The sequence below is a fragment of the Canis lupus genome, chromosome 22, assembly GCF_048164855.1.
Source record: "Canis lupus baileyi chromosome 22, mCanLup2.hap1, whole genome shotgun sequence".
NCBI lineage: Eukaryota > Metazoa > Chordata > Mammalia > Carnivora > Canidae > Canis > Canis lupus.
Window position 1 is genome coordinate 39,011,621 of NC_132859.1, and position 27,358 is coordinate 39,038,978.

A 27,358-nucleotide genomic window follows, 5' to 3' on the forward strand; every position below is an offset into this window, starting at 1 on the left:
ACCACAACTATGAACTGACCACCGTAGCTATAGGGGAGACTAGGAGTTTGGATACCTTACTTTCTAGTATTATAGCAGCATTTCAAACTGAAATTATGTATTCTATATTGGCATAAATCTTAGTTTGCCTGTGTTAGTCCTGGTTTACACTGGTAAAGTAGTAACAGCATGATCATTAATGGGGTCCCCTTCTAGCCTTAAATGTCCCTATTTGAGTGACAAATTATACAATTCACCTTTCTATAATAGAGAATGGCAAAAGAAGTGCTGAGCAAACCAACCCTTAGACTCTGTCATACTCCAGCAACCAAAATAATTGAAAATCAATGTAAATCTTAATTTATAGGCTTTCATGAAAACACCAAAAGTGTGTGTATTTATAACACAAAGCTAAACTTCTTTCAGATTTTCCTTCCTATTTCTCTCGTTGCCAATATCTTAATATATGCATGGCTGATGCCCTAAAGTGCCTTTCCTCTTCCATTCTAAGTCCAGAAAATTCTCTTTCCAACTCAGTCTGGATGTCTTCTTTCTTTCCACTCCAATCCCCTCTCTGGCCCAGGTTTTTTTGTGCCAGTCCTCTCAGCTTCCCCACCACCTGTTCCACTTCTCTTCTTGCCTCACCTCCACAGTAAAGTAGAACCTCTTCCATCCCCCCCTTCTCTGCTCCAACTAAAGAGCCCTTTGTCTCTGTTGCTATTGACAACCACCTTGTAACCGGGTGAGAGTCAGTCTGAAACAGCAGGGAGGAGCCTCAACGGATGGTGCTGCAGCCTTGAGGGTTCTCCGCTGGAGCCCAGCCTACCCACCAAACTCCAGAAATGGGACATAACAAATCTTGTTCAAGCCTATTGAATCAGGATTCTCCTACTTGTCGGTGAAGACATCTTAAGAAGTACGCTGGATTCTGTACAACTGAGGAAGTCTCAGCATAGATGCTTCTTCGATGGTAGAGGAAGGGAGAAAAAAGATTCACAGATTAGTAAACCAATATTTTGTTTAAGGATTTTATTTATTTATTTGAGAGACAGAGAGAGAGAGCACGACAGAGTGAGGGGCCAAGGGAAACGCAGACTCCCCACTGAGCAGGAAGCCTGATGCAGGACTTGAACCAGGACCCCAGGATCATGATCTGAGCTAAAGGCAGATGCTTAACTGACTGAGCCACCCAGGTGCCCCCGTATTTTGCATTCCCATTACATAGCTTAATATATTTTTCTTTTGTTCTTTTTAAAAGTGTGTAATAGGAAACCATAATTCAACTGGGTTTTGTTTTGTTTTAATGTTTGGGAGCAGTGTCCCTTGAAGAAATTTAGAAAGGCAATAAATGTGTTTGCTATTCTTTAAAATGGAAAGACATCAGCCTGTGGTCTATGTATACAATGGAATATTACTCAGCCATTAGAAACGACAAATACCCACCATTTGCTTCCACGTGGATGGAACTGGAGGGTATTATGCTGAGTAAAGTAAGTCAATCAGAGAAGAACAAACATTATATGGTCTCATTCATTTGGGGAATATAAAACATAGTGAAAGGGAATAAAGGGGAAAGGAGAGAAGATGAGTGGGAAATATCAGAAAGGGAGACAGAACATGAGAGACTCCTAACTCTGGGAAACGAACAAGGGGTGGTGGAAAGGGAGGTGGGTGACGGTGGGGGTGGCTGGGTGACAGGCACCGAGGGGGGCACTTGATGGAATGAGCACTGGGTGTTATGCTATATGTTGGCAAATCGAACTCCAATTTTAAAAAATATATATATGTAAAAAAAAAAGGAAAGACATCAGCCATTTTGTCCTAAACTGTTTTAAAATCAAAGCCAGTACGTCACTAAGTTGGTCCTGATGTGGGACAATAGTTTCCCTACTGTGGAAAAATACGAAGTTGTGTATGGACGTGTTGAAGGTGTGCTGGAGGAGTATACATACATATGGACGTGTGGGCCCGTGGGGAAGGGAGGAGCAGAGCAGAGTGTGGAGGAATCAGTTTGGCCTCAGAAATAGGAAACTTTGGCGAGAGGCTTCTGTGAAGGCCAAACACCATTGCGAGCGGTGAATAGCAACTACAGCTCACAGAGGGATTGAAAGTCAGCCTCTGATAAAGCGAAATAATGGAGGGAAGGGGATTTGACGCTCAAAAGTCACCAGGAGACTAGCAGAAACACGAGGAATAGAGCCCAGATGGCAAACCCTCATGCCGAACAGGTCTTTCGACTGTGGACAATCCTTCAGATGCCATCATGGCACAGGAACAGAGGGCCAGCCTTGCAAAAAGCATGGAAGAAAGATTATTGCAAACTAGAAAATACCACCAAAGGCAGTTTTTATGCTTGCTGTGATGTGATGAGGTCAGTCCAATCATGAGAAAAACATCATGACAAATGGCAATTAAGAGATGTTTTAAAAAGTATCTTGAGTACTAATCCTCAAAACAGTAAAGCCCTTAAAAACAAAGTTTGAGAAACCATCTAAACCAGAAGGAACCCAAGAAGAAATGACAAATAAATGTAGCATATTATCCTGGATGGAATTTTGGAACAGAAAAAAAAGGAATCAGGTAAAAACCAAGCAAGTATGAGTAAAGTATAGGCTTCAGTTAGTAATAATGTATCGGTATTGATTCATTAATTGTGATAAGTGCATTGTATGAATAGAAGGGATTAATAATAGGGGAAAATGAGTGTGGAGGGTATGAGAACTCTCTGTTACCTTTACAATGTTTCTATAAATCTAAAACCTTTCTAAAATAAAAAGTTCATTAGACAAAAAGCAAGCAAACAAAAACAAAGACAGGTTGAGAAGGAATAAATCCCAGTGAGTTTTTTGGAAATACTGTGTCAGTGTGTACCTGGTGCTTTAAATCTTGTTCTCTATTGTAATGATTTTCTTTTGCTAAAAGCATATGTACTAGTATATACTACTATATATTTAGATTCTTACCCTGATCTTTTTTTTTTAACAAATGACACTGATGGAAACTTCTTCCCTACCTGACCTGAATGTGATTTATATGTTCCAATGGATAGTGTAGTTATGAAAGCTACACAACCAGAAACCGATGCTTAGCTCCCCGGTGGTCCTCAGCTGATGCGTTGGCATGTGACCTGTCCAGTAAATCAGACTCTATTAAAGGAGGCAGTTATTCCAAAAAGAAAAAGACAAAGGAAGGAAGGAGGAAAGCAAGTAGGGGAAAAGTAGGAAAGTTAGTTGTGAGAAGCAAGAGCTGAAGGCCTTTCAGGAATGAGGAGAAGAGGTCACAGGAGAAAAGCCCAGAAAGTAGGAGGATTTTTGTGTTATCTTGAGGATGCTGAGATTAATTAAATGCATGGAGCTTGCTCTGAACTGACTGCTCAGGAAACAGACACTATGTAAGCACAACATTCAACTTATTGTGTTTCTCACAGGGCATATGAAAAGGGTACTTAGTCATTTCATAGTTGAACAATGCTCTATTATCAAAATGAGGCTAGATTTAAACTATTAAATAACTGCATTTACCCAAAGCATTTATATATATGGCAAAGCTATTTAGGCCAATAGGTATAATTTTGAAAGGGATTATTATATTAATTATTTCACTTTTGTTATGAATGGCAGTGGGACAGTGAATACAGCAAAGCCAGCAACTGCTTGAATTCTAGGACATAGACCAATGCTCCAAAATGAAATCTTATTTTTCATTTATTCAACACGACTAATGTGGTCAGCATTGAACACAAATTTAGATACTATTCATGACTAACTGCTTTGTGATTTAAATAGGCAGAAACAAGCCTTTCCAGGAGAGAAAAGCAGATGCCAACCAGCAATAGACAGAAAGGTACTATTTTCTTCCCATGGTGTTATTTGCACAAAGCCCATCTTGGTGTATGTCTCCTAAGAGGCCTTGAGAGGTCAGCTGTCTTCAGACAATCAGTCTGGATTATGTCTCCTGACTCAACTGGAAAAGAATAAAGCTTTTCTTTTAATACCTAGAGAGAACCCTTGGTAAATTTGTAGGAAATACTGACTCCATGATGCACAAGTATCCACTGGAGTCAATCAAGCCTCCTGCTCCAGGTCAAGGGATTCCTGTAACATATGCTTCCTGTCTCATTTTCTCTGTCCTTCCAGCAGTTGTGGAAGAAAGGACTCTAATACAGAGTCCTCTCTGAGCTCATTCTGAGCTCATTCCAGGTGAGCTCAGAGTCACTTCTAATTGGGTGGTGTTTTCAAATGGTAGTATCTGTGTGTCACATGTGCTTAATATCAATTGGTCTGTGTGTATTTTATCCATAGGGAATTAGCACAAGTCCCAATCTGGTAGGTTCAGAGTTCCCAAATCAACAAATGAGAGTCAAAAGGCCAAGGAAGTACTGGAGATTTGGACTGGGAATTTTAGTTCAATAATACTGAGTACTTACTATGTCCTATAGTAGTGAAAGAATCAGCAACCTAAAAATCTGAAAAATCCTAGCATGGAAGCCCATCTGGGAGAGCCTCACAGACTTTCTTGTGGCACACTGTGAGGCAGGAGCAGCAAAAATGACCTTTTGCACTCAAGAGGCATGGTGCTGTAGAGTTTCCAGAAGCCCTAGGTGGAGCAGTAGAGGGAGTGTATCAGGGACACAGTTTCAAAAGTTAATAGACTAGGGGCAGCTTCGGTGGCCCAGTGGTTTAGTGCTGCCTTTGGACCAGGGTATGATCCTGGAGACCCAGGATTGAGTCCCACATCAGGCTTCCTGCATGGAGCCTGCTTCTCCCTCTGCCTGTGTCTCTGCCTCTCTCTCTCTCTGTGTGTGTTTCCCATGGGTAAATAAATAAAATCTTAAAAAAAAAAAGTCAATAGACTAGAAAGGCCCTTAGGTTCAGGAAGAGGGAGAGACCAAAGTGACCCCTGTGAACTGATAACTACAGATTAGACAGGAAGAAGGAACCCCAGGGAAGACAGCATAGGTTGATGGTGACACCAAGGAAAGCATGATCAGACATTCTCCCTGACAACACAACAACATAATGCCTCTCAGCTTAGACAATTCCACAGAAAAGAATAGCTTGGCTCACATGGCTGAGCCTCATTTCTCTCACCCGGTGGAATAAGAAGCTGGCAGTTGCTCAGCTACGTATTCTGCATAAAAAGCCACCCCAAACTAGTAGCTTGAAGTAACACCAATTATTTCCCTTTTACCCCACACCTCCCTGAGAGTTAGCAGGGCTCAGCAAGGTGGTTTGCATTTGTGTCTCTCACGTAGTTGCAGACAGATGGTGGCTAGAGCTAGAGTCTGTGGAAGGCTGGCTCAGTCATGTGACTGGTACTCAGCCTGGAGGACTCCAATGACTATCAGCTGGAACAGTTGAAGCTCCGGGGGCATCTCTATCTCCACATGGTCTCTGAAGCACCAAAGCTTCATGGAAGCTGAAATGATAGAGAGAGGCAGAGGCTGTTCGGCTTTTAAGACTGGGGCTCAGAAGTCACACAGCATCTCACCTGCCATACCCTAATAATAACCAGTCACAAAAGCTTGCCTACTGCCACAAGGAGACAGAGACTCTAGCTCTTGATGAAAAAAGAGTAAGTCCTGATACTGCAAATGGAACCCAAAACATTGTTGCAGTCATTTTTATCAGATACATTTTGTCCAAAAAAGTTCACTTGGAGGAAAAAGAAATGTCTTGCAAATTCAAGGTGACATACTGAAATGTGTGTATATCACACTAGGAACCAGCTGAGGGACAGTAAGGCAGCAATGGGGTCAGTGACTTACGCAGGATCTGTCTTCCAGGTAATGTCAGAGCAAGCCCAAATCCCAGAGCTCTGAGCTCCAGCTTAGTTCTCTTTCTAGAATCTTCCCCACCAGGTTTCCCACTGACCTTCACAGGCTCATTTCCTAAGCAGAGCTGAGTGAGGAAGGACACATGGAGTTCTTGCTTTTACATACCCAGTGGGAGTGGCAGGAGAAATCTCTGCCAACAAGGGCCACCCTGCATTCCGATATGGAAGAGAGGGAAACACCACAAGGTCTTCCAAATGTGAAGAGAGCAAAGCTCCCTAGCAATGATGATATAAACATTGCGGGGGAACCCACGGATCAGAACAGACACCACATAAACAACTCTTTAACAACAGTATCATAGTGTTCCAAGTGGAAATTACCTTTGCCTCCCTTCTGAGCCACGTTAAGAAGATATCTTGCTCTGTTTAAACCCAAGACCACAGCTCAAGTGTTCATAGCTTTGGGCTAGAAACTTAAGTTTAAAAACCATTTGTTCTAGGGTAAAAAAAATATGTGATTTTCTATTTGCTGGCAAAAAAGATTGTCGAAGTTACTTCTTAAATACTTTTTAGAAGTTAAATCACTTCTGCTGAGGAAAAATGATGAGTCAATAGAAACTAAATCATGATCAGATGGATTAAATTGTTCTCAATAAAACAATTTTTTTAAAGGAAGGGCAAAGTGTTAAGGAGGATGGGTTTCCAGTAGATTTCATATTAACAACCACCACTTTTCTGTTGTTAAGTCTTATCCAGCCCGTTGTTATGGAAATACAGGATGTGGTCCCAAATGCAACAGCATAATTTCACTGGAGGATTAACCAACACGGCAGTGGAAACCTTAGCTAAAGTATGGCACTTTGGTATTCTGTTAAATGTGAGAAAGTATACAGTAGACAGGAAGGAATTTACATTAACATCTTACATTTCTAAAGCTTTGGTTCCAGTGGGGAAAATCTGTCTGCCTCTCCCTTCTAGATGGGCATCTGGTTGAACAATCAATCAGGACATCAGAGAATCCCAATGTTTTTCAAGTGAGAAAGGTCTTAGAAGAGATTGTGACCAAATGTCTCAGCTTATCGATGCTGCTGCTGAGGCTCTCAGAGGAAAAGAAACTCATTAACTTACAGCTGGTGAGGAAGGACTAGAACCCAGGACTACTGATTCCAAAGCCAATGCCCTGTGCACATAAACCCCCAAGTAAGCCTTGTAGAAATATTTTAGCAAAAGCCCACACCATAGTTAGAAACCAGAGACTGTGAGAGGAAAAAGGGATTTTCAGAGCCATCTGCTCTCTGCTTCTCCAGCATCTATCCTGCCTGCCCGCAACAGCCTATTTTTGTTGGAAGATACTCAGCTCCCCCATTTCAGGCCACAGGGCTAGATAGGGGGTTGCTACTATCCTAAGGAGTCCAGCACATAACCAGGTTAAGCCAATCACACATTGCAACCATTTCCACTGTGACTAGTTCATAGACGGACACATCATGTGATCCGAACCAACAGGAAAGAATCCATTGTGTGGTTTTTGTTTGTTTGTTTTTTAACTCAAAAATATGTTTTCTTCTCTTCCCTTTTCAGCTTGAGAGGGAGAAAATATTAGACTTGAGGCACTGCAGCCATCTTCCTACAACTTGGATACTATGAGTGAAGTCAGGATATCACAAGGTAGAGAGAGAGACAAGATGGGAGAAATTGAATTCAACAGACATTGTTTAAACCTTGGATCCAGTCATGTCTGATTGGCACATGTTCTAATCATGTGCCTTTTAGTTACATGAGCCAGTAAAGTTCATTTAATCCCTCAAGAAAGTAGTTACTTTGGAAGGTGATCTCAGGAAACATCAGGAGAGTTGTGGAGAGAGGAAGCAGGGAAAAAAGAAAGCCAATAGAAAGTACACTATCTAGCAAGTTACCACTGTGGCCATGGTTGCCCGACCCTAGAGTAAACAGCACAGGTCCCTTCCCCAGATCTCCGGAGAGTTATCCCACCTAAGGATTAAGGGAGTTGGGGTATTTTTACACCAATCCTCGCAAGTCATTGTTTGAGGACTTGGAATTAGTTTGGGGGGCACCTCTGACACTTGTACACATGTGAGCAGAGCAGACTCAAGTAGCCAGAGAAACCCTCAGGAAAGAGATTCAGGCAGAGGTTCCGGCAACTGGAAGTTGGACTGGTATACACAGAAATGGGAATGGCCAAAGGGATATGGGGGAGGTGGGGCGGCCCTGAGGATGCCAGCCAATGCCCCATGTGCACAAAACCATAGACTGGATCCTAATATCCTGCTTCGAAGGCTGCTTGCTGACCAGGACCACACAATTGTACTTTACATTAGCAAGAAATAAACAGTTGTGCCAAGCCACCAAAATTTGGGGATTGTGTGCCACAGCAGGTAGCCTACCATGACTAATACAGGGGGAAAAGCAGGTATTTGTACCGCCAGCCACGCTCATGGCTTAAATCCTGGGATCAGTGGGTGACAGATGATGCAGCTAGATCACTACTGTGTTCATAAAAATCAGTGAGATGCCAGGTGAAGAGCTCTTGAGGCAACAAAGGCATGACAGGCAGGCAGACAGAAGAAAGAGCCTCTGGTTTATATCCCAGAGAAGCCCTGGCTCAGAAATACAGAGGATTCCTGAGCTTTGGCCTTTGGCTGCAGAAGAAGCTGTCTCTCTGAGAGAACAGATCTGATTAAATATTGCAGGCGCACAGACCCATCTATGATTGCAGAATGAAACTCCCCCAGGGGCAGAAACCAGCCCTGAATTTGTACCTAACTTCTAAGCATGGTTACAAGAGAGAGGGCATGATGTCATCTATGGCTGCTGCTCAAAAGAGAAGCCAGCCTCATGGTTACCGCCCCGGGGGCGGGGGAGGTGGGGTGGGGACAATGATGACAAGGGTGTTGGGAACTCGAAGTAGAGAAGAATCAGATGGGGGCTGAAGGGTTACCTAATACCATGACAAGCCATCAGCCTTCACAATAAAGGTCATTAACATTTGTTAACCGCCCATCACTTACCAAACATGGTACTGTAATCCCATTTGGTCTCTGACAGTATCATCGCCCACATTTTTTCAGATGAGAAAATTGAAGTTGGGGGGAGGAGAAGTCCCCTGTGCAAGGTCAAGAGCCAGGGAGTGACTGAGCTACCAGACACCACAAACAACACGTATGGCACCGCATCACGCCTCCTCCTCTGAGCTCTCTCTGCCTGGCACACCAGTGTAAGAAACAGAATGTATTGAGAATTTGTGAAGCTGGTAAACTTAAAATAAAATTGCATATTTATCTTAATTTTCCCAATATTCATTTACACATCTTATTTATATAAATAGTTACTCAAATTAATTTTATGTAAGCAGTTATCTAAACATTCCCTTCTAGTAACATATGTGCTATGCATAGACAAGGCATCTAAAAACACTGTATTGAAGGAATAAATGAAAGTACTACATGTATTTCGACGAAGATTTTTTTTCCCATTCTCCTATACAATTGGTGAGCTTTTACTGTCTTAATATCTTTGCTTTTTCAGTCCACTCCACTCTCTCCCTACCTCTTGTCCTTTTAATGCTGCAACAAGCAGCACATCTCACAAATCTTTCCCAGCAGCTGCAATGTTCAGGATCCCATTGCCGCCCCAGCCCCCATCCTGCAGTCCCCTCCTGCATGGCTGCTTTCTCCCTGAGGGACACCACCTTGCTGATCCTCCCTGATAAAAATGATCAACATTCTGTCAAATTTTACAATTCACAGAGGGACGCCTGCATGGCTCAGTGGCTGACCATCTGCCTTTGGCTCAGGGCATGATCCCGGGGTCCAGGGATCGAGTCTGGCATCAGGCTCTCTGCAGGGAGCCTGCTTCTCCCTCTGCCTATGTCTCTGCCTCTGTGTGTGTGTGTGAGTCTCATGAATGAATGAATAAATAAATGAAATAAACATATTTTAAATTTTACAATTCACAGAGCAATCTCTCCAAGATTAAGCCATTTGATTTCCACGGTAAACAGAGAGGAAAGCAAGACAGGTATCATTAACTCTTGTTTCAAATGAGAAGACCGAGGTTCGGATTTGCTCAGGATCATGCAACTAGCAGATGGACAAAGGAAGACTCACACCACGGTTTTCTCTCTGAAAACTTCACACTCCTTACAGCAGGTGATGCTGCATCTATCCTCCTCCTGATTCTTGAGACAACTTGCCAAGTGACCACCTACCAGCTCTGCCACCTTCCGCTACCACCATCTATGGCAGTAACAGGTAGGCTCGCAATGGGGAGCCACCTTACCCTCCCTCTTCTAGGCAACAAGACTGTCATAGAGATAGCAAAGCAATGAGGGGGAGCTGGTGGCCAGAGTAGAGCCTGTGGGATCAGAGGCTGTACCTACAAGCAGTGCCAGCCCTTCCTCAGCTACTTACAATTACCTCCAGAGTCTGAGAAAAACTCCAGGCTCTTAAACATGTTGGAATTGGGGCACAAGAGCACTGGAACCCAGCTCTGCTGCTTCTGTCCCCTTGGGTGAAATTTAACCTCTCTGAACTCCCAAAATGGGGAAGAGAATATTAACATAGCATCTTTCAGCATCAGCCGAGGTAGGTAAAGTGTTTGGCATAAGATCTTAATAATAGAAGCTATCCATATTTATAACAAATTTAACTGTACGTGGTCATAATAATATACATAAAATATACGATAATAAATATAAGTCAACTGAGGATCATAAATAAGACATGAACAGCACAAGGAAACAAAAAACTACCCAAGGAAGTTTTGCAAATGATTCCTATTCCCTTCTTTTTTTTAAGATTTTATTTTTTTTGAGAGAGAGAGAAAGAAGAGAGAGAATGAGCAGTGGGGAAGGGCAGAGGGAGACAGAGAGAAGCAGACTCCTCACTGAGCAGGGAGCCCAATGCGGGACTCCATCCCAAGACCCTGAGCCAAAGGCAGATGCCCAACTGACCAAGCCACCCAGGCACCCCAGTTCCTATTTTCTGTATCACCTCACAAGCATCGAGTACTGGTCCAGCTTCATCCTGTCTGAAATTTTCTTATAAATAATGAGATGGGAGAAGCCTTCACCCAGCATCATTCTTGTGCGTGGAAGGAGCCAAGTAGAACAGACATGCCAAATGCACTGTAATCATGACTGCAAAACTGTGTTTAGGGACATGTTGAATTTGTTCTCTAATGAAGTAACTGCAGCACATCCTGAGTGTGGTGTTTGCTTGGGTGCCATTCGGAGAGAATGAGAGTCTCCCCAACATAGGGAGCTATGTGATTCTGGGGGAAGGTAAGTCTGGGGTTTCAAAGTAGCAGAGCATCTAGATCTGCACCACCCTGGAGAAACCTAGATTCTATTAAAATGTAAACCCTTCAAAAAATAAAAATATAAATAAATAAATAAATAAATAAATAAATAAATAAAATGTAAACCTTTCGAAGGATGCTGACAGTGTTCATCTGGCAGCCAGAGTTCTAGAGGCGGAGCTTTTTCAGGATGAAGAACCCAAGGACTTAGAAGGACTATGTAAAAAATAAATAAATTATGTGTCCATGGCAAGTTTATTATACAAATCTTAAAAATTTGACTTTGATAGCTAAGGGGAAAAAAAGCAAACCCTACTGGAAAATGAGAAAATTTGTTATTTCCAGAAATTAAATTATCCTTGCAGAAGTGTTCATTATCTTAATTAACATAATAGATATACTTTCTATTTATGGAAATAAGGATTCTCTGAACTAATGGAGAATTTATTGATTAATTCCATATGTACTAAGTGACTTCTCTCTTCTAGATGCTGTGCTAAGTTTTAAGAATAGATAAAGAAGAAGATCTAATTCATACTCTTATGGTCTAGTGAGGGGGCGGGGCATGCATTAAGGTTTGGCAAGTACTAGATGAAACCATGGCAGATTCTATTTTCTAAAAATGGTTATGACAACATCTCCTTTCTCATATGCTCTTCTAGAACCTTTTATTCCTCCATCAAGAGGTAGAGCCTAATTCCCCTGCCCCTAAATCTGAGCAGGCTGGTGACTTACTTCTAGCTAAGAGAATGCAACAAAAGTGACAACGTGACTTCCAAAGCTAAATCCCAATAGGCAATGTAACCTCTGCCTTGCCTTCTGGAGTAATCACTTTTGAAGACTTCAGTTGTCACATAAGCAGTCTGACTGCCCTGAGGATGTCATGCTGTGAAGAAGCCCAAACTAGCCCGTGCAGAGATACCAGATGGAGAGGCTCTGAGATCACATTAAAGGAGGGAGATGCTTGCAAGCTGACATGGTCCAACACTCTTCCTCTCTCTACTGTTCCAGCTGCAGCCACCATTTCGCTGTAACTCAGTGAGGACCCTAAGCTAGATGTACCCAGCTGGAGCCTTCCAGAATTCCTGACTCACAGAAGCCACATGAGGTAAAATGGTTGCTCTACCTCTACAGCATTGAGTTTCATGGTGATTTATCATGCAGAAATAGTACCTGGAATGGGGATCCTTGAGATGGAACCCTACTCTCTCTGTTCACCAATGTTCAGTGTGGTGATTACAACACCTGGCACATAGTATTTCAGAAATATTTGTTGAGTTTTGGTAAGTAGAGGTAAATGTTAGGTATATTAGCAACATAAAGGAAAAATGAATAATGACATTGATGAATTAGGAAATGCTTCTCAGAGGAAGTGACAAATCAAGTGGATCTCAAGGGATGAATCAATATTGTTCAGTCAAACAACAGATGGGAAGGGAATGCCAGGCAGAAGAGAGAGCAATTGCTAAGGCACAAAGGCATAGAATGGCTGGGTAGATTTAGGGAAGCATAGGTAATTCAGCAGGGCTGAAGTCGGGATGAAATGAAGGTAGGTGATGAGGAATGTGGCAGAGGAGATAGGTGGAAACAGATCAGGAGAGGCCTTGTATGCTCAGTGGGTCTCAGAGCCACAGACACAGCCCCACCACACCCTCTCCCCATTTCCAAACAGGAGGCCTTCTTAGGCCAGTGACACCTCTCCTCCATGTCTTCCACTGTGTCTATGCCTGGATTGGGTATGTAGGTTTCTTTCCTTGACCTTGTGTTGCTAGATGGGTGAGAACTCTATGAAGTGACTCAGCTATAGACACGTTTCAAAGACCTTATCTGCTCTTCATTGAGCTGTGTGCAGTTTTTCTAGATGGTGACACAAATCCTTTCAGTTCTTGTATCTCCAAGCCTCTATGGATTATATGGAGAAACTACCCACCTTGCAGAGACACAAGCAGGGAAAGAAGACTCAGGGATACACTTGTGTCTAAGCTCTTTGCCTTTTCCACGGTTTTCCATATTTTTTCCCTCCAAGTCCAGGACATCCTTATTTTAGTCTTGCCAAGGATAGCTTGCCTCTCCAGTTGATCTCTCAAACGTGTTGTTTGTACTCCTGGACTTTAGGCTTTGAACTGGAAAGTCATAACTAACTCCTTTGTTATCTGTGCTCTGCAGGGACATCTTTAAGACAGTGTATCAGTCAGTGCAGGCTGTGTAGTGCTGCAGGAATAAGTATCCCAACACTCAGTGACAAAACACAACCAATATCTCTCTGTCTCATCTGACCAGGAGGGTGCTCTGCTCACCTGGCTACTCAGGACCCCAGGTAGACACAAGCTCCCTCTCAACATGTGCTTCTGCCATTACCCCATCAGGGTAAAGAGAAGGTGTGGGACTGTTCATTAGCTTTTAAAGCTTCTGCTCAAAAAACAAAACAAAACAAAACAAATATATACATATATATACACACACACACACACACACACACACACACATACATACACATCTCACCATTGGAACTAAAAAGCAAAGCTGTTATAGAAGTTACAGGAAAAGATCAAGGAAAAATAACCTTAGCTATTGTCTTAGTCTGCTTAGGCTACCATAACATAATTCCAGAGACTAGGTGGCTTAAACAACAGGATTTTATTTCTCACTGTCAGAGGCTGGAAGTCCAAGATCAAGGTACTAGCATGGTTGGCCTCTGATGAGGACTCCCTTCCTGGCTCATAGGTAGCCAGCTTCTCACTGTGTCTTTACATGACCTCTTTGTGCAAGGAAGGGGGTGGAGCTGAGGGGTCTATGTCTACAGCAGTCTAGACTTTGATGATATATATATATATATATATATATATATGTTTTGTTAGAAGCATCTCAATTTGAACCTCAGCCATGCTACAGCTGGTGGTCAGCAGTGGCAATGTTTGGGTACTTTTGTAAACCAGCAGGTCGACCTCAGGAGAAGCCAACTTTAAGTGAAATGATTCACATTCAAGCTTTGATCTCCTCTGAAAGGAGCAAGAGCAGGTTCAGTCCTAACCAACTGGGTTTAGAGATTGGGGAGGCAGAGAGTGATTCTTTCCCACCTGGCCCCAGAAACCATGGATTCATGGAGAAAACTATTTTCTTCTGCTCCTTGAATTCCTGGTGACCCATATATTATGTATAAGATCTTCTCCTCTCCCAGAAGATTTTGGCTCTTGGCTCTCCCTATAAGAGGAGAGGTAATGGATCTGGTTAGACCCATAAGGAAAGTATCATTACAACTGCGTGAGTTTTTCTGGGTCTCTCTCTATCTTCTCATCTGCCCTGTAGAGAAGACCCACTCCTGCTGGAAGATGTTTAGAGGTCCTATTTATGGCTGGATGTATATGTTCAACTCAGAGGAGAAAGTGTAAGAAACCCATTGGGTCCTTTGTCTGTATTGTACACTCCAAAATCTATCCTTACAACAATAATTCTAATCTTGTTGACTTGACTTTCATGGAAAATATCAATAGCCAAGCTTTACATAATGCTCAGAATGTGCCAGACTCTGTTCCAAATGATTTACATATACTAATTTATTTAATCATCATAAAACCCTATAAGGTACATGGGAGGCCTCATAAAGATGTCCACACCCTGACCCCCAAAAGCAAAGACAATTGCTATGGTTACATGACAAAAGGAAAATTAAGGAATTAAGGTTGTGAATTGGCTGACCTTAAAATAAGATTACCCTGGATTTTCCACCTGGGCCCAGTGTACTCATAAGGGTACTTTAAAAAGGCAGAGGGGAGGCAGAAGTGTTCTCTGTGGAGTAAGGCAATATGAGAAAGGCTTGCTGGCTTTGAAAATGAAAGAAGGGGGGCACCCTGGATGGCTCAGTGGTTTAGCGCTGCCTTTGGCCTGGGTTGTGATCCTGGAGACCCGGGATCGAGTCCCACATCAGGTACCCTGCATGGAGTCTGCTTCTCCCTCTGCCTCTCTCTCTCTGTGTGTGTGTGTGTGTGTGTGTGTGTGTGTGTGTGTGTATCTCATAAATAAATAAAAATCTTTAAAAAAAATGGAGGAAGGGGCCAGCAGCCAAGGAGTATAGGTGTCCCCCAGAAGCTAGAAAAGTCAAGAAAATAGATTTTCCCCTAGAGCCTCCAGAAAGAAACACAGCCCTGCCAACACCTTGATTTTAACTCAGCAAGGCCCATTTCAGACCTCTGACTTCTGGAACTGCAGGATAATACACGTGTATTGTTTTTAACTCCCAAGGTTGTGGTAATTTGTTACGGCAGCAATAGGAAACGGACACAAGGCAGGTTCTGTCATTATCCCCACTAACCCCCAATGAAACTGAGGTGAGGAAATGTCTGTCCAAGATCACACTCAGGCCACCTGATCTGAAAGTCTGCCTTCTTGATCACTGTGCCAGCCGCCTTTCCAGTGCTTTCCTCAGATGGATTAGAAATGGATGGGAAGAGGGATGCAATCAATTAGTACCTTTACAAATCCCATTGGGGAGAGAAGACAATAACAAACATTCTGTAAGTATTTATAGCTCTGGGCATTTGGTAAGCATTCTCTTGTCTGACCCTAAGAACAACCGGATAGCAGACACAATCATTATTCCCATTTAGCAGATGGGACAATTGAGTTCTGCAGAGGGGAAGTGACTTGTCCAATGTCAGGAGATTAGTAAGTGATGGTAGTAGTTGCACCTGCTGGCTCAAAGACGAGCCAGTACGTGTATTGCTAAACTTGAAGAATCTACCTTTACAAGGCCTCCAAGAAACATGGATATATGCTGTCCTGCCTGGCCGCCCTGCTGACAAAATATCACAGAATTCAGGGAAGGGGGCATCTTCGGCTCTTCTGCATGGACAGAGCCCCATACTCTGAGAGCAATCCCTGCTCCTGTCACCAGGAGGCCAGGAATACCTGGAAGACATAGGGGTATGGCTGCTTTTACCTCCTTTGTGGTTACACATGAGCCATCCCCAGAGGTTTTCAGAAATACCTAGGGCATAGAGCTGAGCCTTTGGAGGAAAAGTGGGTGTAAGAATCAACAAAAATGAGATAGCATCTGTCCTGTGACTCTGTCTATATCCATAGTTGGTGATATTAGGAAAAGCAAGCTGTTGCTGTGCTATTCACAACAAAATCTCAATGACATAACAATAAGCCCTTATGTCTCACTTACGTGCCCAGAGTTGGGCTGATCCAGGCTGGGCCAAACTGGGCCTGGTCATTGGTCATGAGTCAGATCCAAGTCTGCACCACGTATTTCTCATTATTCTGGGCCCAGCAGGCTACCTGGGACACCTTGTCTTTTTCATATTAATAGTAAAGTTTGAGGACAAGGAGAAAACAGGGTGCCTCTTAAGGAGGAGGCTTGGAACTTGCATGTTGCAACTGCTACCCTCTTTGGCCATATCAAGTCATGTGGCTAAACCCATGAAGGGTTTATGCTGTGTGCATAAAGGCTGGCTCATTGCAAACTCATTATTTCTGAAAGAACTTCTGAGGTGTGCTGAGCTCAAAGAGAAAGGAGGGAAATTTGTTTTCAATTATCCTCTCAACTGAACACTAAACAAAACAGCAGAGAAAAGCTGAAGCTGTAAACCATATAGTTCTCACAATAAGATAAAAATATGATTTATGAAAGTTTACAAAGGTAGAAAGAGAGCCTGATCTTTTCTTTGAGAGGGAAAAAAAAAAGCAAATGACAGGTTTGGAGAACATGAACATATTAATTGTGTAGGGTTAAAAAATATGGTACTGGACATAAAATGTTGGATTTTCCAGTTTGCTGTAAGATATTAAAGGGTTCTCTTTCCTGACTCCCAGGAACATCATCTGAGGAAAGAACAGGAATTTCTTAAGCAAGTGAAGAAGATGGCTTTTGCAGTTTTATATTGCTCTCATTTTTTCTCTTCATGTGCTTTCTCTTGCTTTCATAATTAAAAACAAATAACAGTAGCGGTAGGATTTGCCCTGGGATTTTGTTAGAATGAAGAAGGATGGCTCTAATTCTCTATAAATTAGTTCTGCTAGTGACTGTACCCATTGAATTTCTGCTCAGGAAGTTACAACAGAAAAAACAACATGCTTTGGAATCAGACAAATCCTTAGCCTTGATTTCCTTTTCTATAGGATTGAGATGTTTGTGCCTGATTCAATTCAATAAGTGATTTTGAATATTAATTGATAATTTCCAAAAGGGAATGATCACATTGGGAAAATTTTTAGCCTTGAGTTATCGTTTTTGTTCTCTTCCTTATGCCTATTCTACCAGGTGGACCTTGAGTTAGAGTGATCACATGCTTCACTTATTTCCTCCTTGCATCAAATGACAGGATTATGGCTAATCTGGAAATCCTTTGTGTATAATCCTTAACAAATCCTCAGGCAGCCTTCCCCCCATGTGGAGACTCAACAATGCCCTCTACAAGCCACAAACAAAGGAGAGGAGAGCTGGGGAGGGAACCCCTTGTTGGTTTGCAAATGCTTCACTTTAGAAGTGACACACATTGCTTGTACTCATAGCCTAGTGGTCAGAACTAGTCACATGACCCAGACTCCCTGCAATGGAAATAGGGAATATGAATACCTATTAACCTAGCAGTAAATATCTCTGCCACACAAGGTTTCAAGAGAACCAATCCAAGTCTTAGCTCCCCTGACCACAAGTGATGCTGGGTAAGCTGAGCAGACAGGCACACCCTCTTGCCCTCCCATCTGTCCAATGTGGTCATCATTTTAGGAGCTCAACAAGAAGAGTGATACTAGAGTTCAGGGAAAACTTTTGATTATTAAGAATACACACAAAAGACAAAATATAGTGTAATGGGCTGAGATTAGGGAGGAGCCCTGCAAATCTGGTGCCTGGAAATCAAGTCAACGGGATGCCAAGAAGAAAAGAAATATTGAACAATGTGGAAACATTTACGAGAAATCTAGAGCACAGCTATGCACTGGTAGCTTCCAAGGCACAGCCTTCCCACAGATGTGTTTTGTATTACTTACACAAGGTCTAAAAGATGTTTTTAATTAACTGCCAATGTTTAAAAATGGGAAATTGTACATAAAAATCTAGACTTTTCCCCTTCTGTTGAAAATTTGGAAGATTGGGTAACACTGAGTCAGCAACAATTTTTCCACAATGCCTGGCAATCATTAGCTGGAGGTGAGGGGCTGCTGCTCCCTATAGATGCTTTGCCATTCACCAACCCCTACTGAGCTCTGTTCATTCATTTATAGTAACTGATGATCCAAGAGGAGTTTGGGTTTGCAACTTCTGGTCTCATTGAGCTGATGGGAGCTCTTTCCAGCTCTGTGAACAATCATACTACATAAGTTACATAGAAATAAACCAACAGGGGCCACCTGAGTGGCTCAGTGGTTGAGCATCTGCCTTTGGCTAGGTCATGATTCCAGGGTCCTGGAATCGAGTTCTGCATCAGGCTCCCCACAGGAAGCCTACTTCTCCCTCTGCTTATGTTTATGGTCTCTGCCTCTCTCTATCTCTCTGTATGTCTCTCATGAATAAATAAATAAAATCTTTTTTAAAAACTACAAAGACAGGGCAGCCCGGTAGTTTAGTGGTTTAGCGCCACCTTCAGTCCAGGGCCTGATCCTGGAGTCTGGGATGAGTCCAACATCGGGCTCCCTACATGGAGCCTGCTTCTCCCTCTGCCTGTGTCTCTGCCTCTCTCTCTCTCTCTCTCTCTCTCTCTCTCTCTGTCTCTCATGAATAAATAAATAAAATATTAAAAAAAAAAAACTACAAAGACAGAGCTCGTTTCAAATAAGAACCTCACACAGCTCTCCCCAGGCACCATTACAGGCCAGAACACCTCTTCTGGAAAACAATTTCACAAGGTATCAAGGACTTTCCAAATGTCTACACTCCTTGACCCTGTAATTTCACCCCGGAGACCCTGTGTTAAAGACACCTTCCCTACAGTGCTTTACATAACAGTACATTATGACTTTACTTATAATGGAAAACCATTGGAAGCCCCTGAAAAGTTTATGCTGAAATCGTTAGGTAAACTATACTATGTACACTTAGTGGGCTCTTATGCATAGAGACAAGTACCAATTGAGGGTCGTGCTATTAAATGACAAGCCTATACTCTGAAAAATATTAATTCATACAAATCAACTGAGGAGCTGTTGCAGAAGGTCATCGAGAGAAGACCTGACCACCACTTGACCTGTGATCTGGACCTGGGCACTCGAAGCTCTTCACCCCCAACCTGTCCTTGGAATGTGGGTTCCTCTTGCTTTTCCTGCTCCCCAGAGGCTGCTTCAAGGTCACAGCCTTACGATTGTGATGTGGTGTTGAGAACACCTGCATGGTATATGTGACTGAATCCAGTTAAGGCCTCTTTACAAACTTTTAAGGTTTAGCAGGCAGGTGTGGGGATTCTCTGTCTTTCACCTGCCCAAGGGAAGCCTTGGATAGAATTTCCTTGGTTCATCAAATCTGCCACCTACCCACATGGAGTGGCCTGCATGGTCATCTCCCTGCTCTCTGAGTACCAGCCAGTTTCAGATCTCACTCAGGATGGGCCTGATGGTGTAAACCAACAGAAGCTCTTTAAGATTAAAAACCACTCAGGAGATATGTCTGCTAAATGTAATGTGTTATCTGTGATAGAATCTAGTTTGGAAAAATACTGCTAGATAAGACATTGTTTGAAGTTGGCCAAATTTGAATAAGAACTTTTATTAAATAATTCTATTGTATCAACATTAAATAAATCCTAAATTGGGTGATTTTGTTGTGATTATATGAGTGTCTTTGTTCTTAGGAGATACTCCTGAAATACTGAGAATAAAGAGTCATAAAGCCTTCGACTTAATCTCCAATGAGTTGGGGAAAAAATAGTGATAGTATTACTATTGTATATGTAATGGAGAGATAATACAAATGTGGCAAAATATTAACAATTGGTAAATCTGAGTGAAGAGTAAATAGGTAGTTCATTGTACTATTTCTTAAATTTCAAATTTCTTGAAATTTTTCTGTGTTTTAAAATTTTTTTTCAATTAGAAATTAAAAAAAAAAGATACTCATCTGGAAAATGTCATGGCATTATGTTGAATAAAAGATTCAAGCCAGATAATCATGTATCCAGTGTCATCTTAATTTAGAAAACTCCCTCCATATAGAAGATGACACTGGAAGAAAAATGTGGAAACATTAATATCTAAATTTGTAGGTGAAGTGACCTGGGAATGCCTTGATACTTCCATTTTTCTATGTTTTCTTCACATTTTTAATAACCATCTATCACTTTTATAATGAAAAAAAAAATCCAACTACCAAGCACCATGGGAAAAAAACAAAGTCATTATTTTCTACCTCCACAACTTTGAGCCAGAAGCCAAGACCCAGAGCAATGACAGAGGAAATGGGTTCAAGCTCTCAGCTATTACGGTGTGAAACACTGTGTTTCAAGGGTTGCCAAGTGACCTTTAATGAACACCTGTCTGAGACAGAAAAATCATAGTATTCCAGGCTTAGGACTCAATGTATAATTTAGCTTTAGTGTCACAGTGGGACCGCTGGGTATATCCCCAGATTTAAGATTTGTGGCCAAGCCAAGAAGTAATTTTTAATTTGGCTGTTTCTCCATGGACATAGGTAGGCTTCAGGTTCACATGCTGCAAAGTAGTGAAACTTGACTTCAGATCAGAAAGGCTTTTTTTTTTCCTTTTAAGATAAAAACTTTATTTTACAATTTTATAAAGTAGCTTTCCATTAGGCATAAATCAAGTGGGTCAGGCTGAACTGATTCATTAGCCCACAAGCCTTTCATTGCGGGCAAGGTCAGCATTCTCTTAGCTCTGGGAAGGGGGGCAGGTGGGGATCAGAGCCTAAGACTCCCCCATGGCTCTTCCCCACCTCCTTCCAGCTACTTCCTTCTACCTGAACTTCTGTTCTGTGTCTTTTTCCTGGCTCCTGTTCTCAAATCCCCCCTCCTCCTCTAGACCTCTCCTAAAAGAGGAATCTGTCTCTCGCTTGTCTATCTGAAATATCTCCACATCCTTAAGAGCCTTCTTCCTTCCCCTGGCCTTATAAGCATGCAGTCCAAGTCTCCCTTCTCTCTACTCCAAGGTCTCCAGGCTCTATCCACCCCTGCCTCTCCCCACATCTGTCACTCTATCTTGCTGGAACCATATCTATCTTTGGAATCACAGCCAGCAACTTGCACCCACATAGCCTGGCATTTCTTATGACTCTTTTAATTGTCTCCCTTATTGGCTGGGACAAGAGCTTTTGTTCTGACTCTAAGACTTGCCTTGGCAGAGCCTAGGTTGGAGCTTGCCTAGACCAGAGAAGTGAGCTATCAACATTGCCAAGTCCCCTCCAAGAGACCAGAGACCTTCTTACCTCCCCTGGCAGTTGTGGTGTTCCTCTGGTCCAATTGACCATCATTACGCTGCCTCTAAGCCTTCATCCTGGTGAGCTGGTAGAAATATCAACCTCTGCCATGCTAGAAGCTTCCCACTCCCCAGGGGTTATGCAAAGGTCCTATGTGAAGCCAAGGCATTAAATGAAAACCCCTTGAGATCGGGATCCCTGGGTGGCACAGCGGTTTGGCGCCTGCCTTTGGCCCAGGGCGCGATCCTGGAGACTCGGGATCGAATCCCACATCGGGCTCCCTGCATGGAGCCTGCTTCTCCCTCTGCCTGTGTCTCTGCCTCTCTCTCTCTCTCTGTGACTATCATGAATAAATAAATAAAATCTTTAAAAAAAAAAAAAAAAGAAAACCCCTTGAGATCAAACCCTGTCTCTGTTACTTAACAGCTGTGAGAACTCATGCAAGTCACCCCACCCTTTGTTTGTTTCCTTATTTGTGGAGTGGGAATAATAGTATCTGCCTTGTGGGGATGTTCAGAAGATGAAATGACTTAAAATACATAAAATGCAAAAAAACAAAACAAAACAAAAAAACCCCACCAGTGCCTGGCATATAACAAGCTTAAAGAGTTAGTTTTTGTTACTGTTAATGCATCTGTATTGATTATGGGCCACTGTCCTGGAGCACATCTCCTTGAGATCCAATTGTTTCATCACTTCCTTGACACATTCAGGATTTAGGAATCCTTGGAGAAGCAGGGAGCTCCTGTGCCCAGGATCCAGGCCCCTTGGAGGCGTCTTCAACCTTCCCTGCTGGAGCCCTGCCACCTTCTTGCGGGCTTCCTGGGAGCAGGGCAAGCTCCTGGTTCCTCTGGAGTCCATAGAACATGAAGGCATAGAGCAGAAACTCAAAGCTTTATTAGGAAATGAATGAAAGAATCTCTAATGACTAAAAACTCAAATTAAAAAGGGATATAAGGAGATAGAGGAAAGAGCAGATGACAGATGACAAACTGGTTTGACAGAATGACAGTCATCTTCCACTTCTGCTCACCGTGAGTTTGTGAGAGCTGGGCTTCAGGGTTTAGGGGAGAAAACAGGATGATCCTAAGGATTTTTGTCTTCAGGCAGACCCTGGCCAGCATTTGCTCCTTAGATGGCACAGATTCTTGCTGAGACTAGAGCTACTGGCCAGGCTCCTTTGTGTGCCAGGTAGACATGGCTGGGCATTGGACATCAGAAGTGATGCGCTGCTCTATTTGTATATGAAAAAGTTGGCACTTGTTTCTAATTAACCCCTTTTGGTGGCACCTTTCGTTCTTAGCAAGTTTCTGGTGTCACCAAATGGAATGTAAATTTAAGATAAAATCATCATTTAAAAAAACCTAAAAAAAAAAAAAAAAAAAACCTACAGAGATGGGGTCACAGGGTATAATTGGAGAGAGCATTGACTTTGGTTATGGCCTTGGTTGTATGGCAAATGGTTTATAGACCTGAATGCATAAATCAAAGGAAGATCTCCCCAGTGGAGGGATTTTAGCACTGGAATCATGAATAAGAAAGACACTTCTGGTTTAGAGGCAAGGTATGTCAAAATCCTCCCTCAAATAACAACCACTATGGAATATCTGTAAGTTGGTGAGAGTCCTACGAACATTTATACTACTACTTATAATCCGTTCGTGTATTCCACGTACTTGATAGCCACATACTATGTGACTTCAGAAAGGTTACTCAGCCTTCTCATGACTCAGGTTTTTTGTTTGGTTGGTTGTTGTGGTTGTTGTTGTTGGTTTTTTTTTTTTTTTTTTTTAATGGTGCTAGTAATATCACTCAGGGAAAATATTCCTACTCCTAGTTAGAATATGGAAAGTCACAAGAGATCGTTACTACCACTCTCGTAGCGAAAGCGAAATGACCAGACTGAACCCTGTGGAGAAAAGGAAAGAGCATGGAACATCTATAAACCAATATCAAATGTTCTACTGCACACGTAGCTGGAGTCTCAGAAAGGGAGGAGTGAATGGGGCCAAAGACATATTTAAAGAGATAAAGATTGAGAGAATTTTCCAAAACGGATGGACAACACCAAACCACATACAAAAAGCTGAGAAAACCCTCCAAAAAGAAAGACAGAGAAAACTCCCCCCAAGCATTTCAGACTCAAACTGCAGGAACCAAAGGCATAGACGATCTCACAAGCAGCTGGGAACAAAAGACAAATGACATCCAGGGGGAGAGTAGAGACTTACTGGAGACTTCTAATCAGAAAAGCTGAAGCCAAGAGAACAAAAGATTGGCTATTTTAACGTAGCAAGCAGAAAAAGAAGCTATCTTAAATTTTACATTCAGTTTTGCTCCACCACATCCCTCTTAAACCAATAGCAGGTGGTACCTTTATTGCATCTTCCAGCCAGGGGGATGTCAAGTCCTGGCTGAACTTTCTTTTACATTTGCAAAGCCCTCTAGGACTGTCACCTGGCCCACAGGACCACCCATTCCTTCAGCAGCCCTAAGCTCACTAGACATCCCAGGAGCAGCAACTTCACTCCTGATCAAAGTGGCAGTTCCCAGCCTCCATATCGCCTGGGAGCCTCCTGGGTACTTTAAAATATCAACCACACCCAAGCCCCACAACTAAAGACTCTAATTTCATTGTTCTGGGGGGTGTCTGTGCATTTTCCTTTTTAATTTAGCAAAAATAATTGGCGTGGACAGCCAGGTACCTTGCAACCTTTTGTTTAAATAGGATGCTTTCTCTTGTTAAGACGGATATGATTTAAATACTCACCTGTTGGGGCATCTGGGTGGCTCAGTTGGTAAGCGTGTGCTTCCGACTCAGGTCATGATCTCAGGATCCTGATATCAAGCCCTGCATCAGGCTCCCTACACAGCAGAGAGCCTGCTTCTCCCTCTACCTCTGCCCCTGTTCATGTGCTCTCTCTCTGGCTCATTCTGTCTCTTGATTAAATAAATAAAATCTTTTAAAAAAAATACATAAATACCCACATTGTTTCTTCTGTTGAATATTATGTAAGTTTTCTAACTGTTTTAAAAATTAGTAGCTAGAACTGTCCTTTGGCAAGATTGCTATACAGCTGGCTTGCTCCCAAATTTGGATGCACTGTTGGTATCACCAGGAGAATTCTAAACTATTCTGATACCTAGATTCATAAGAGATTCTAATTTCCTTGGGATGGGTGACAGCCTGGGCATCTGGATTTTTATAAGCTCCACTGCTCCTGAGATTTCTAGAAGGTCCAAGTTCCTAGTAAGAGGTTGAGGAATTCTGGCCAACCAGAGATTGTCATGGAGAGCAAACAAGAACAGATGGCATCAGACGAACTCCTAGGCCTCTGGCCTGCAACTTGCCCCTGTATTTGCTCAGCCACCATTTTCCTTCCCTAAAAGGGCATCCTTGGGACACCCTGTGGCCCCGCTGCATGTCAGCGTCCAGCTGGCTGCCTGCTTACTGCCGAGAGCTGCACCTTACAGGGACCTCACACATATTCCCCTGCTGTCTAGTGCCCAGCCACAAAACGGAAATCTCATTACATCAAAATTGAGGGAGTTGCCAGAAAACAAACGGTTGCTGCTGTCTGGGGATATTGAAAGCCCTGGGGGAGGGTGGATTCCTGAGCATTGCTGCAGGCTGTCACCACACTCAGCAGCTGTTACCATTGCAGGGAAAACCTGCCACCAGATTGATGGCTAAGCTATGTTGTCCCCTTCCCCATCCTCTTCCAGTTGGGTAGGAAGAGGCGTCCCCCAGCCACAAATTTAGGGTCCTCAGCACACTGACGTTACCTCCTTGGCTTAAGCAGCCTCATTACCAGGATCATGTCATTCAGCCACGGGGAGGACTTAATTGCTGTACAATTACTGTTCCACTGAGTTCTGTAAATCCAACTTCTGTTTTCTGATATTAATGCTTCAGGGACTGAAATAAAGCCACAATTCTTCTCATCTTTGCATTTTTGTTTTTTGTTTTTGTTTTTTTCCCCTTTAGTACCTACCTCTTCTATTAAGGTTCATAGTTTTTCAAAGAATGCTCCCCAAATCATACATTTATATCATCTGGGGTATCTGTGAAAATCTTAGATTTCTAGACCTACCACAACACCACTGAATCTTATCTAAAGTAGTAACAGTTACTGTATTCTTAAAAGTACCCCCAGGTAATTGTAAAGATTGAGAACCACTGATCGGAGGCAGTATCCTGGGAAACAAAGTTTCCTGAGGCTGGTTCCAGTGTGGCAGTTTGCTGGTTGAATGTCCTTGAGCAACCTCTCTGGGTTTCAGTATCCTCCTCTGGAAAATAGAGCTGAAGTATCATCTACCCTGTAGGATCGTTGTGAGGTCAAAATGAACCAGCATAGTTAGCAAGCTTAGATGAACGAGTACCAGGCACACAGTAGGAGCTCATCGCCACCAATCCATTCAGTAAGCAAAGATTAACCTCATTAAATGTCAAAGAATGAAGCAAAGCAGAGTATGTTAAGTGCTAAAAGTGTAACAGAAATATGTTCATTAAAATATAGCAGAGGTTAAGATACCTCCGGCATACCTGAGGCTGGAGGCTTTAATCGGGATATAAGCAGACCTCACCTTAAACTGAGAAAATTTCAGTCCATCGGTGTAGAGATCCAAGTCAAGAGTACTACCTAGCTGATTCTTATTTTTCTTTTTCATTTAATTATTTAATGCACATAATTTATGAATGTAATACATTATATATCACAGATGTCACATATGATATACATATCATATATACAATCATATATACATATATAGTTGAATATGAAAAATGAATAAAATTACACATGCTTTTAAAAAAAGGTTTACAGAAAAATCAAGTACGTGATGCAGAGTTCCTACATACCTCCTGCTTGCAGTTCCCCATTATTAACATCTTGCACTAGTGTGTAATAGGTATGTTACAATTCATAAATCAATACTGATACAATATTACTAATTAATGTCCAAAGCATAGATTAGATTTCACTGTTTTCAGTTCTATGGGTTCTGATAAATGTATAGTGACATGTATCCACCTTATAGTATTGTACAGAAGTTTCACTTCCCTAAAACCCCTATGCTCCAACAGTCCATCTCTCCCCCACTTTACCTCAAACCTTTAATGATCACTGACCTTTTTATGGTGTCTGTAGTTCTGCTTTGTCCAGAATATCATAGAGTTGGAATCATGCAATCCAGCTTTTTCAAACTGATTTTCTTGATTTAGCAATAATGTTTGGTTCCTCCATGCCATCTTATGGATTAATGACTCACTCTTTTTTATCATTACATAATATTCTATTGCACTTTAAAGGATGCAGCACTTTATGTACTCCCATATTGAAGGATGTCTTAACTGCTTCCAGTTTGGGGCAATGATTAATAAAATTCCTATACACATTTGTGTGCACGTTTTCCTGTGGACATGTTTTCAGCTCATTTGGGTGAATACCAAGGAGCGCAACTGTGGAATCATAGAGTGAGATTATGTTTAAGTTTGTGAGAAACTGCCAGTTTTCCTATGTGGCTGCCCTATTTGCATTCCCACTAGCAATGAACTAGAGTTCTTGTTGCTCTACATCTTTGCCAGCATTTGGTGGTGTCAGCGTTCTGGATTTTTACCATTTTAATAAGTGTGCAGTGATATCTCATTGTTGCTTTAATTTGCAATTCCATAATGACATGTGATGCTGAGCATCTTTACATAAGCTTATTTGCCACTTGTAAACCTTCTTTGAGGAGGTGTCTGTTCAGCTCTTTTTGCCTATTTTTTGATTGGGTGTTTGTTTCTTATGGTTTTAAAGGAACATTATATTTGCTTCATTAACCATATATGTGGATACAGGTCCTTCCCTGTATATATATTTTGCCAATATTTTCTCCCAATCGGTGGCTTGTCACTTCACTCCCCTAACAGTGTCTTTC

General features: G+C 42.2%; 2 long non-coding RNA genes across 10 annotated transcripts in view; one reads left to right on the forward strand and one right to left on the reverse strand.

The window, feature by feature from the left end:
- LOC140614156 (uncharacterized) overlaps window positions 1-16,143 on the reverse strand; it is a 42,570-nt gene extending 26,427 nt beyond the window's left edge. The window contains exon 1 of the long non-coding RNA XR_012015059.1: window positions 16,010-16,143. This is a non-coding gene — a long non-coding RNA (uncharacterized lncRNA). The remainder of the gene's footprint in view (window positions 1-16,009) is intronic.
- LOC140614155 (uncharacterized) overlaps window positions 864-27,358 on the forward strand; it is a 77,543-nt gene continuing 51,048 nt past the window's right edge. For 4 of the 9 annotated variants that reach the window (XR_012015057.1, XR_012015056.1, XR_012015055.1 and 1 more), the window contains exons 1-5: window positions 864-895; window positions 7,336-7,422; window positions 8,844-8,989; window positions 9,731-10,025; window positions 12,085-12,181. This is a non-coding gene — a long non-coding RNA (uncharacterized lncRNA). The other 5 variants (XR_012015052.1, XR_012015058.1, XR_012015054.1 and 2 more) reach the window with 5 other exon arrangements.